The sequence below is a fragment of the Anopheles maculipalpis genome, chromosome 2RL (assembly GCF_943734695.1).
Source record: "Anopheles maculipalpis chromosome 2RL, idAnoMacuDA_375_x, whole genome shotgun sequence".
Lineage (NCBI taxonomy): Eukaryota > Metazoa > Arthropoda > Insecta > Diptera > Culicidae > Anopheles > Anopheles maculipalpis.
In genome coordinates, this window is record NC_064871.1 from 65,953,060 (window position 1) to 65,965,889 (window position 12,830).

General features: G+C 43.0%; 2 protein-coding genes across 2 annotated transcripts in view; both read left to right on the forward strand.

Annotated features, from left to right (window-relative positions):
- LOC126555968 (matrix metalloproteinase-2) overlaps positions 1-12,830 on the forward strand; it is a 274,794-nt gene that overhangs the window by 259,186 nt on the left and 2,778 nt on the right. The window lies entirely within an intron of this gene.
- LOC126556316 (oxysterol-binding protein-related protein 11) overlaps positions 1-12,830 on the forward strand; it is a 97,776-nt gene that overhangs the window by 9,299 nt on the left and 75,647 nt on the right. The window lies entirely within an intron of this gene.

The following is a 12,830-nucleotide window of genomic DNA, read 5'->3' on the forward strand; positions in this document are numbered from 1 at the left end:
GGAAATTTGAACCATCAAAGACGGGGCATATGTGTATATGTTATTTCAATCGACAGGCATACATACATGAAGATGTTTCCATTTGATGCCGCTCGGTACTCGATACTTCGATACGATGCGCTTCCGTAGCAGGGGGTTATTACTTCTTCAGTTAAAAGCGAATCAGCTTAATAACGGGCATGCTTTTGATCCGGAGCGAAAGAGGTTTGCCACATCGGCAAAGAATCTTGGCGAGGTGCAAAAAGCACCAGCGGCCGATCGAAAGTGAACGCTCTGAAAGAACATGGCGTCAAAATATGTGTACGTGTTTATAAATTGTAACAGCAGTCACCTCGCGCCCCATTCTCGGTTCCTTTACCCTCTCTCAGCGTCTCGTACGCTCAAAATGCAAAAGTGAACATATCAAAAGACAGTCTAAGCCACAGTGCTGAAAGGCACAAATCTTGCAGCAAGCCAGCCAACCACCCAACATGATGCCAGTCCCCACAAGTACTACTTTAGTGCCCGCTGCTGCGTCTTCAGCAGAGTCGGAACGACGATAAAAGCAAAGTGTACAAGCAAATTATCTTACAAGCTTGCAAATAACTTGCACGTGTGTGTGTAGGTAGACTGACGACGGTAGCCCCAACTCTACTGCTGGTTTCCAAGATCTGGTAAGGTTAGTTCTGCTTTTTTCTCTCTCACTCTCTGCAAAGCAGTAACCTTAATCCGGCTCCATTTTCCTCTTCACGGGTGCTAGGTTCCGTGAATGTCGGATTCTGATTTGATTATGCCCAGACACTTCTCTCACCACCCTGTACGTAGGTGAGCTAGACTGGGTGGGGCTGATTGTAATATATTTAAAAAATCTAAATCTTAACATGGCAAAGAAAAATCGATGGGGTTCAACAACCGCGTAACAAACGACATTTTACGGCTCAATTCCAATTTGTTTTGCCTCCGGTGGGACCTGGGATGCTGGGCCTGCTGCTCGATGCACTTCCACTACACATCGGGGGCATGTTTTTGTTTTCGCCCCTCCAGTTATCCGCCAAACAATGGCCAATTTTACTTATCTTTTTCACATACACACATAGACAGAGGGAAACGCAGCACAAAACCGTGTCTCTCGTGCCACTTACTCAATCTCGCATAAAACATTCAATTTCCAATTTTCGCTAAAACTTTGCGCATCATAGAATCCGGAAGAGTGTGTGTGTGTATGTGTGTGTTCGTAACAGTACGACCAGGGTTTGCCTACCTGTGTGGTGGAACGAGGGTTGAAACCACAAACGGTAATGCAAACGAAAGAGTTTTAGGGGTGGATTTGGGTAGAAACTCCTCCGGCGTTTGGAGACAACAGCCACCTTCACCTTTGCCGACCGTCATCGTCCAGGGTGTCACGAGTCTCGGGTATGTACAGGTGGATTTGCAGCAAAATGCTCCACCATTGCTGGGTGGATTAAATAAAATCAAACAAGCAACGAAGAGCAACGAGTTCTCGATGCACGTGCAACACCAGCAGAACGATCAGGAACGGATGCTTCATTTTCATTGCCAAGCAAATGGTTCCGTAAAGGCAGGATGTGTTTGTGTGGGTGTGTGTGTGTGTGTATCTGTTCGATAATACACCCCTTCAACACACACACACACACTCGCAAATAAACATGGGAAACCTCTTCCGGTAGAGTCGGGTTAGGGAAAAGTTGCTGTGCGCGAAACACTTTACGATGTTACCCCCCAGCCAAATGGTACCCCGATGGAACCTTTCAGCGTCGAACGATCCTTGCTGTCGTTCTCAGGACACCGGGTCTCACTACTTTCTCGTTCGGTAATCGATAACGGAAGCCCCATCGTCGGTGTTTGCTGTTTAAGTGATTGAATAAAAAAAGACAGTAACATGGACGATTGATAGGAAGAGGTTTTTTTTTTCTAAGTACTTCATGTTGCCATCATTGCACGGACCTTTACATTGCGTTGTACGATGGTTGTATGTTGTGGTGTTTTGCTTCCTGCTACTCACCATCTAAGAGATACCACAACTCGTTCTTTTGCCATGGTTGAGAACAAAAATCACACCGGAAATCGTGAACAATAATATACACACCTCTCTGTTCATGGTTTAGGTATCTAAATATCGAAAAATATTGCATATTTCTATATACTTTCCATGTTATTAAACACTTTCAGCTCAAGTTGCTTGGCTCAACGCCTGAAAGTAGGCAATCGGTACGATTTTGTTACGTTTCAAGGACTTTTTCGAGATTGTAATAACAAACGATTCTCTTGATTTTTTTAAACACATTCCACATAACATTATGTATTTATCAACCTATTTTATTCTTCTGCTTGGCTTAACGACCTCTAAGGTTGCACCGGCCATCAGATGGCTTACTAGACTTGTCTATACCACGTAGTTGGATAGTCAGTCCTCCCTACGGGATTTGAACTGCGGTCCTACTTCACTCATTTTCTTCTTGTCGAATTGCTTCAGGAAATCTTGGCCTATCATTTCTAGCTTCCCAGTCACCTTGGTTAACCTGCATTCCTTCAACCTGCTTGTCCTTCATACCGGCAGCAGGTGATACCGGTTTATAATACAATTACAATATGATAATTGTTATTGTTACTGTTGCTTATTAAAAACTGTTTGCCGCTCGGGCTGTACAATCATAAACTTAATCTGATTATAAAACTAAAAACTATAGTGAACATTAAGGAGTAAAAGAGGAAGAAAGCCTGCCTGCCAGCAATGCGGAACGACTGAAAATATGGAACATAAGTACAAAGACTGTAAAGCGTTAGGAAATATTTGGAAATTATTTTGTGGTGGTTCTTCCGTCATTGGCACAGCTGATCAAGCCAGAGCTAGAGAATATAAATAAGAAGAGTAGAACGACTATCATGTCTGCATTCTTAAAATATATTATAATAACTAAAAATAATGAAGTTTCGAATTGGAATTCTGTTGATAAATATCATTTATTATAAATGATATTTATCTAATAATGTGAGTAGACTATATGAACTGTAAAATCCTTAGTGCTTAAGTTGTAATAAAGACTGTTTTGTAAATATAAAAAAAAATAGTAAACTCAAGCAGCCATAACTAAAAAAAAATTAGGACCGAAAAAAAAGCAAAGAATTAGAATAGAAGGAACATTGAGAAGTAATCGGAGAAGAAAGCCTAGAACGGGAAGAAGATAGTTTGATGTCAATGTAAAAATGGTCAGAAAAAGCATTGAAATGAGTGGTTCGTTCGAGCCAAATACTGTGCGTCGCGCAGGAATCGTTAAGGTGGACGTGAACGAAGGGAACGTGATAGGACATAGAAAGGAATAACAGAAACGAGTGATGGCACGTCGGAAACTCCCAGACTCAATCCAGCAATAAATATAGCTTGAGTCTGGGAACATTCCGATTCCAATGAGGGAAGCTCCAAAATATGACACCGAGTTGAGTAGGTTGGTAATTTAACGAGAGTGAAACGAGAAAAAAGTTTTTGAACCCTTTCAGCTCGGGCGGTCGAGGGTGTGTCTGAAGGACACCATACAACACTCGCATATTCAAGTATCGGTATCGAACAAGACCACAATACAGCGTAATAATAGAAATGCGATCATAGTTTACGGTGTTATATAAATATATGTATTTTGGCCAGACCTGGCGGATAATAACCAACAAAGTTGTAATAATAACAAAGTTGTAGTGGCTCTCGGACTCGTGCGTTCTGCCGATCGCCGGGGCCGCCAGCCACAACATCCAAATGCTGTCAACGATATGGAGTGACAATCACCACAAAATATCCGCAACAAAGAGGGGTTTTCTTGGGAGCCAGTTGTCCCCACGGCACGATGCTCCAAAGAGGCGCTAACTCCTTGGAACTAGAAAGGATAACATCAGAACCATACCTGGCAGATACAACATTCACAACCGAGCTCACCCTGTATAAGGTGCACTTGAATTGAAATGAAATTGGGAAGGAAATGTCTACCCTCAAAATAGGATAAAAGTTAAATGAATTGTAATTGTAATATGAATTGCTAGATATAAGATTAAATTTAAGGAATACGGGCTGGCCGTCATTAGGAAATTTAAAAATATTGCTTAGACATATTAGCTATTTTATAATTGATTATGACGATGCAATGCCGTATTGTCCTTTGAAATATTACCTGTTGAAATAAAATAAACAGTCTATCCAAATCATAAAAGATCCATATCCAAAAGCATCACTATCTCCATCTTGTAGTGGTAAAAAAGTTCCCAGAAGAATTCAAAATTATGTATAAACTCTCGTTATTCCCCTAAATAATTTTCAACAGAAAAAAAGAATCTAAGACTGTATGTAGGGGCGGCCCGGTGGTGTAGGTGACAGCGGCGCCGGTCTTCAAACGGCAGGACCTGGATTCAAATCCCATCCAGACCGTGCCCCCGTAGTGAGGTCTGACTAACCATCTACGTGGTATCGGCAGTCTATAGAAAGCCATTTCGATGGCCGCCATGGACCTTAGAGGTCGTTACGCCAATAATAAGAAGAAGAAGAAGACTGTATGTTAAACTTTGGGAAGTTTATACAAGTGAGTTGTGCGCTCAAGGCTCAATTCGTTACTATTTATTACTCTGTCTGTTACGTTTATTCTTCGACCTTCTACGTGTTTTGAGTGTGAGTGAGGTGGCGCGAGCACTAGAAATACAATCCCTAACACCCTAAACTACAATCCCTAAACTGGATGCGTATCCTGACGTTTTACCATCCAACCCACGTTTACAGGCCTAGGTGCAAGCGTTAGCGCTAACACTGTCCAAATACTTGGACCATCCACTGTTCATCAGTGCACTATTTAAGGTTCATTGAGATGATAATTATGTCTTACATTTTGCGTCCTATTTATTCTATTAGCTCCTAGTGATGGCCAGCATCGTGACGTTACATATTTCTATCACAAATTCAAAGCAAATTAATTCATGAAACCTAAATTATTAAACCTTAAACTATCGATCACTGTAACCCACATTGTAATCGTAATCGTGAAATACTTTTAGAAAACAAAAAGCATCACCACTTTGCTAACAAACGATTATGGTACACACATTTGCTTGGCAGACAGTTTAAAAAAATCCCAATAGAAGCGAGTTTCGTGAATTTCCAATTTTCCTAACTGATAAGTTATCTTTTTCCGAGTACCAAGATCCATCGTTGCTATTACTATTCTACTCACCATAAACGGAGCACTGCTCCACAGAAACACACGCATTAAAAAAGGACAAAGAGAAATAATCCTTCTACGAATGAATCCAATCAACGATGGAGTATCACATGCCCGGATACTACCTACCTGCTCAAAACACTTCTGCACGTACGTTAAAAAAAGAAAACGGTACATTCTTATGGACACACAATCGGATAGCTCACGGTGTTGAAATGCATTTGCAGGAGCAAAAAAGATTTAATCGATCCATTGCTGGAAAGGTGGGGCACGGTGCTGTCTTTCCACTTTTCACGATGCACTTTGATAATGACCAATAAGCTGGCCAGTTACATCAGCATTTTGTTCAGTTCAGTTCAGATTTGCTTTTTCTCTCTCTCTTCATCCCTCCAATCCTTCCAACCGTCCTCCATTTTATCCAATACACTTCTGGATATTCCGGATCGTAAGGATTTCCGACTCGCGGTCACAATGAAAGAGGGATATAATCAAAACAATTCGTTCCACCAGTTCGCGATGGTGAATGCAATGCCAATCTTCTTCACACGTTAACAGTGAACCCGCACCCGGTCGTTGGCTAGAGGGAAGTAAAAATTGCCCCGAACACACTCGCACGTCAACGAGCAACCAACTGCAGCAGCGTTAGCGGTTTGCACCTCGAGTGCCGCGTTAGATAACAAGAAGCCGCGGTAACATGATCGGATTCGAAAGTGTTTGCGAGCTAAATTCCCTTTGTTCTTGCTGGAACGGTAGTGTGCGTGATGAACAGGGGCATACTAGAGGGAGCAATCTCTTTGCCCCACGAGTCTGTGGGTTTTTTGGCCACTTTATTCGACGGTGCAATTTGCACTAATAACCCAATCTCTGATGGTAGGTATGAATGGATTGAATCGCTAGGATTTAAAAATTCAGCTACAAGGACAATGGAAGTGTTACTGGTCAAATAACGAGTCTTTGTAAGGGATTTCTAAAAAGGCGGACCTAAGTAGAATTCAATTCAATTTTATTGGGTGTGAATTCTAGTGCCTTACTTGCATCAATCCTTTGTATGTTATGGAGTTCTCTTCTTGGCTTAATGACCTTCTAAGGCCACGCCGGCCATCAAATGGCTTACTAGACTTGCTGATACCATGTAATTGGATAGTCAATCCTCACTACGGGACGGCCCGGATGAGATTTGAACCCCAGTCCTGCCGTTTGAAGATCGGTGCTGATGTCGGTACCGATTTTGCAGGCAAAAAAGGCACTCCACAAGAGCTTTATCTTTCTCTCGATTCCTATCGTATTGTCCACTTTAAAAGATCCACTAACAGACAGTCTAAGCTCTAGTGTGTCACAAAAAAAGATATCTTCAGGTCTTCAGGTCATCCCAAAGAGATTAAAAAAATAAAGAGTCCTTCCAAAATTGTGTGTGGGCAATTGGTGATTTCGAAGTTGAACGAAAATAAGAACTAAAATTAGACTCTTACTGTTGATAAGCTTCGAAATGCCTTTTCGCAAAACCTGCACATGTTTTATATGTTTAGGATGTTGGAAATTATTCAGCGACATAAGCACGTGGTGTTCGTTAAAGGCACTTATTTTGCCAATTTAATTAATTTGTTCTTCTTTTTGGCTTAACGACCTCTTCTAAGGTCACATCGGCCATCGAATGGGCTTACAAGACTCTTCGATACCACGTAGTTGAATATTCAGTCCTCACTGCGGGAGGAACGGTCCGGATGGGGTTTAACCCTGGTCTTGCCGTTCAAAAACCGGCGCCGTAGTCGTCTATACCACGGGGCCGCCCCTAAATTGCTTGTTATACCAAAGGAAAAAACATAATGACTGTACAAAAATATTTAAACAATTAGAATTGTAATCATTCTCAGTTTATGGGTTTGAAGTCATCAAACCAAAATTAGACGAAGAAAAAGCACTTAAAGCACTTCGATAAATGTTTTAAGTTATGATAATTGTTAATATAATCATTAAAAAAAGCACAACTTCTTCCCATAAAAGTGCCCAGATAACTGATAAAAATATCGCTAAATTTTTGTTTTTTATCTGCAAAAAGAACAAAACATTGTACTAATCAGGATGAAAATTAAATTTGCCTTTCCTTTTGCCAAAAACCGGTTACATCGATTTTTTCAGGTTTCCACACGAAAAACCAACGTGTCGATCGAATGATTACATTTAAGTGTTTCCTTACCTTCTCCTGTTTAATTTGTTTTGTTTGGCCAATTGCAACACCAGCCACACAGCTTTAGGACGATAGTTGCATAGTGGCAATACACTCACTTGCAGGAGAAAGAAGTAACTCTACTCCCGCACTAGCTACACTCTCATCCATTTACCGACGTCTATTTACACCCTAGAAAACCGCAACAGTAATCCTTTACAAAACCTGCGCCGAGAAACCTGAAGCGGAGCGGTATTAAGTTTTAATCTAAACCCACACCCCGCCACCAGCTCAAGCTCCCAAGCTGTGTGCTCTAGTACTTTCGGGATGGAAAAGTATCTTTTAAAAAGGGATTTTGCGCTTTCTTTCGCTCTTCTTTCTCGAGCTTCTTCAGTGTCTTCCGAACCAAGCAAATAGCCTGGTACCAACATAAAAACCCCAGCACATGGAATTGGATGAGTTTTTCACGTGGCTCATGGCAGAAATTCTTACACCCTTGATAGCAGTACCCCCTTTCCCCGCCAAACATCCCCTCCCCCACTGGGTTCTGGTTCTGGTTCTGGTGGCGCGGTCCCTGGGCTGATTGATGACCGTGGCCATTTTCGGTGGCGAAAAGACCAAAAGATATTAAATTAGTGCTCGACGCAAGTAGGGAAAGAAATTTATCTTATTATTGTGCGCACTCACTTGCTCGTCTAATAACCCGGGGGGGAGGGCGTTCGGCAACGTGGTCGGTAACGAATTCGCAAAAATGTATTGCCAATCTTATGCCACGCTATCAACGCCACAACTCTTTTCTAAAAGGGGGGGGGGGGGAAGGAGGGCCTTCTTGTCGGCACAATGTCCTGGAGGGTTTTTTATTTCTTCACTGCTTCACACGGCCATCGTCGGCGTGTCTCTCCCTCCCCAGTCAAGCCCATTAACTTTTGCCACTTTTGGATTGTCTTTTTTTTTTTTTTTTGGTGTTCGTTATTGGCGCTGAGATGTTGCAAACCGAGATGCGACAGAAGCGATAAGACTTGACCAAATGGACCTCAAACTCTCTGGCCCGTTTCGTTTTCCGGCCGGCAGCGAGGAACGCGCAAAACCAAAGAAAAGAGTTACAGATTGTCCGGAGGTTCGGAGGTGGGCGAGGTCGTCTACTTCGCTGCACGCGGCAAGCGTGAAGAAGTCTTTGAAAGTCGGGCACCCAGACACAGAAACGATCGGGCCAACACGCGGGCGGACGGAAATATATTTAACAAATTGCCAACAAATGTGTCCTGTTTGTTTTTGTGTTGCGTTTCGAGCGAGAAGACAAAAACATCACCCATTCCGTTTGTGTTTCTTCACTCCCCCATTTTGTTGAAGGCTCCATTGATGGTGGAGCGAACGAACCGCGGGCACGGGTATGTCGTGTCGTTAGGTTTTATTTGTCTAGAGGACACAGTTCCAAGTGCCGGGGCGCAGAAGAGACTTCCGCTAGGATTCGAGCGAAGGAAAAAGACCTTCCAAAGACGAATAGACCAACAACACGGAAGCTGTTGAACTGAAAAAGCAATAGCAAGTCGGTTGAACCCATCCGTGGCCCGGTTCAGCATTTGCCCATAGTCTTTTATGGCCATTGCATGCATAATTCGTATAATTTTGCAGTAAAAGTCAATAAATTCAAATTCATCCATTGCAAACTGTACACCAAACCACACAGAGAGAGAGAGAGAGAGCGAGTGCTCCACAGAATCGAAGTTTTCTGGCCTGCACGAACCTGCACACAATAACAACAACTAGCTTCTCGTGACAACAACCCCGACATAAACAAGCTTTCCCTCGGCGCACAAGTACAAGCGCTGGGCGTTCATGAATGGAAAATATGAGTACTCTTGATTTGCTGTCCGTCGTGTGTATGGTTGCAGCCATTTTTGGTTGATGTTGTCCCCAAAACCTATTGCTCGTAACGGAGTCAATTATTGAAATTTTGCTCGATTGCTTGTGTGTGTGTGTGTCGGATTTGGTTCGTTCGAGTCGTTCAATGGGCAAACTTCATAAAACGAGCTTTGTTGGTGGTTGAATTCGTGGGGGAGAACCCATTCCACCAGCAAAACAAATGTGGAAGTTTAAGAAAGTCGTAGAATTTATGCAGTACACTTTGGAGTCGAATATGCGGAGCTGGTTAAATGCGTATTCGTATTTATTTTCCTTTAGTGCTCTGTACCGATCATTTGGAGGTCTTTTACATATTTTATCTTCTCTAGTGAGATTAGAGAAGTAAAGCGATTTACTACAATATTCAGGATTCTTCAATCGGCAGCACCAGATGATCGAATCCCATTTGTACCGATCCCCTCGAATGTTTCAAGTAAAACTACCACCAGGAAGGAAACACGTTTAATTTTAAATGATGTTACTTATCCAAGCAGAAATTCCGAAAAACTTGTTCCGTTATGTCCATCCCCTGGAAGTAATTTGTTTGGGTACGACAACAAAAAATGTTTCCCAACTTTACGTTCTCACTAACAAACAAAAGCAAATGTTTTCTATCACCAATGGTGGAAACTATTTTTTACGCAAACATTTTTTACTTCCGACTATCTCAAAAGGTCAACTGTGTGCGTGTGGCATAGCATAAGCTTTCTCCGATATGGAAACAATGTTGCTGGACTTGGCGCGCCGTCCACCATACCCCGTGCGTGAGAAACTGTAATGTTAACTCGAATACGCTTCGAAATTTTGACCATCGTGAATAGAGTTGAGAAAAAACGAAACTAAACACCGACAAATCCATTTATCGTACTGGCGTTTCCAATATGCGCCATCATCGGAGTGGAATTGGCCGAAAAATGAACGTTTTGTGAGGTTTTTCTCTATTCGCGTGTAGCAACAGAGCCAGCTCTACAGACTCTTACAACGGTTTGCCAGACAACGTTCCCCGAACCATCTACCGGTGACCGGGGAGGGGGATACAGTGTCGGTGTGGAATTTCGAATGTTATCACTGTTTTCCGTTCAGTCGGTGTTTTGTACGACCAGCTTCCTCCGTTTCGTATGAAAATGGTGGCAAAGCGAAGGGGCACTGAATGCCGGACAGGACGCCATAGGGGGAATGTGCAACATTGCGACGACAAACAATTCACACACGCATCGCATCCGTACATCGGAACGGATCGGAGCGGAGCGAGGCTTATCGTGCCTCGGACCAGGCTTTCATTCCACGCACACCAAAAGCCATACCCAAGAGGGAACACGGGAGAGAGGGAGGCCTAGAGAAATGCATAGCAAATCAACATCTCATCAAACCATTTCCTTCCGTCGAGTCGAGTGTTTGACAGAGTACGGTGGCAAGAATAGTTTCTTGATGCTCGTTCCCCGTTGGATGATTGTCGACAACATTTCAAATAAAAGTTTGCGAATGCTAAAGTTGTTCTTTAAAAACACCGTCATTTATTTGTAAGGAGTAAATTAAATTTAACTCTAATTTCTGCTCCAATCCTCCGATTGGATAACGATTTAATTTTCATCGGTTGACAGCGAACATTTCAAAATAATAGATTGCATACATTTAGGCGCACGCACCCATCCATCCAGGACACAAACCAACACGACCGCTCACTTGGATCGATTTTAATAACTATTGATTTGAATTTTGTTCCCCGAAACAGTTAAGCATCAGTATGCCATGACCGTGTACAAACATTCAACAAGTCATCAGGCAAATGATACCTCGAGCTGAAGACAAAAAGAAATGAGGAAAAGTAAAACAACAACACCCAAACACTTTTCCAACCTTTATGCAAATGTACAGAGTCCGGCAAGGGATTCAACATTTGCACTCATAATCGTTTATCACGAAATTATGGAGCAAACCTCGGCCTCCCCACCGGGGTAGCCGAGTCCTAAACAAAACTTCTACCATTGACTGTGATGAAAAGCACGCACACAACACACACTACCGCAGCAGCGATCGAACTGGGAAAGTTTGGAGCGTGAAAAAGGAGGATCCTGGAGAGGGATAGATGTATCCTGCATGAGCGAAAACATTGAAGCTCCTCCTGTGCAGTTTACATGAGGTATAAAAGTCAACCAGCAAGTCCAGATCAGTGTGCGTGCCTGTGTGTGGTTGGGAAAGGGACAAAAGGGCGGCCGGTCGCGCATACAGTTTTCGATAAACATGCAAATGGTGTCGACGATATGATGCGCCACAACACACCGGGAGAGGCGGCCAGGCAAACTTTTACCTATGTAGCATCGTTGCCGCCATCTCATTGCCTTTTTTCCTCCTCTCGTTGGGGTGTTTTTGTACGTTTCAACTATGATGTCCCCGTATCATGGATGCTCCTACCATTTGCACTTCATTCCGTGCCGCAAACAATGGGCTCTGTGTTTCGCATCCTCGGTGAGCCAGACCGACAATGATGGTAACTTTGTACGTTGGAGGGAGTATTTATCGCCAGGTTTCAGTGTTGGCGACCATGCGAGAATGGGGAGCCAGTGCTCGGAATCGTCATCACATACTCGGCTACGGCTAAAGGGCTAGATAGACAGGCACAGGATGTCGCCGGCAAACACACACACACAAACACCACCCTTGGTATGGGGACCACGCGGACCCGACATGATACACGTCATAAATGAATGTAATTAAAATTTACTGAATTAAAATACTGCAAAACTCTATCTCGACAGTACAGTAGCTGCTCCTGCTTGTCCTCTTGTACCCTGTCTACCGATACACATCCCCCTGGAGCATGGGCATTCACCCTGTAAACTTGCCTTGCATAGAGTGGATCTGAAACTGTAAACTAGCAGAAACATTGCGATATTAGAAACGGTTCCTATACACATGGATACACTTCCCTTCGTTTACCAAAAACGTTTACTAAACCACTCCGCAAGGTGTTACTTCTTTTTGCACGCCATGCTACCAGTTGTGGACATACGCGCTCAGCTTTACAAGGTTATCCAATTTGAGTCGCAACTTTCGTCGCAACACATCAACACAAGATCGGATTTTAAAACTTGCACACCAAACAATATCTTCACCGGGCTTGTGGCGTGATGCTACCCGGCAAAAGGCTTCCAATTTGCAGCGGAAATGAAACGTTTTTTGTCATTTGATTTTTGTCGCCCCCGTTAGGTACCGGAGGCACACTAATTGCATTTTCGGTGCGTTAAATTGGGCTTGGTTATATGACTCTTGGAATACTCACAGGGACACCGTTGGCCGACTTTATAAATGAGTATAATAACGTTGTTAATTTTCAATTAAGGAAAAAAAATCCGTCTAACAACGCGTGTCGTCGTCGGTTAGATGACTTCCTACCGATACCCGAACCAATTTACCTCCACACAGAAGTGAAACTGCCCACTGGACGTTGATCGTTATGCAAAAAGGTGAATGTCCTCTAGGGAATACTATTCCACTAAATATATTGTATGGCGTAGTACAAGCTGTTGCTGCTTCTCCTCCCTTTCGATGTCTGTCAACCTACCTGGTGTACGCCA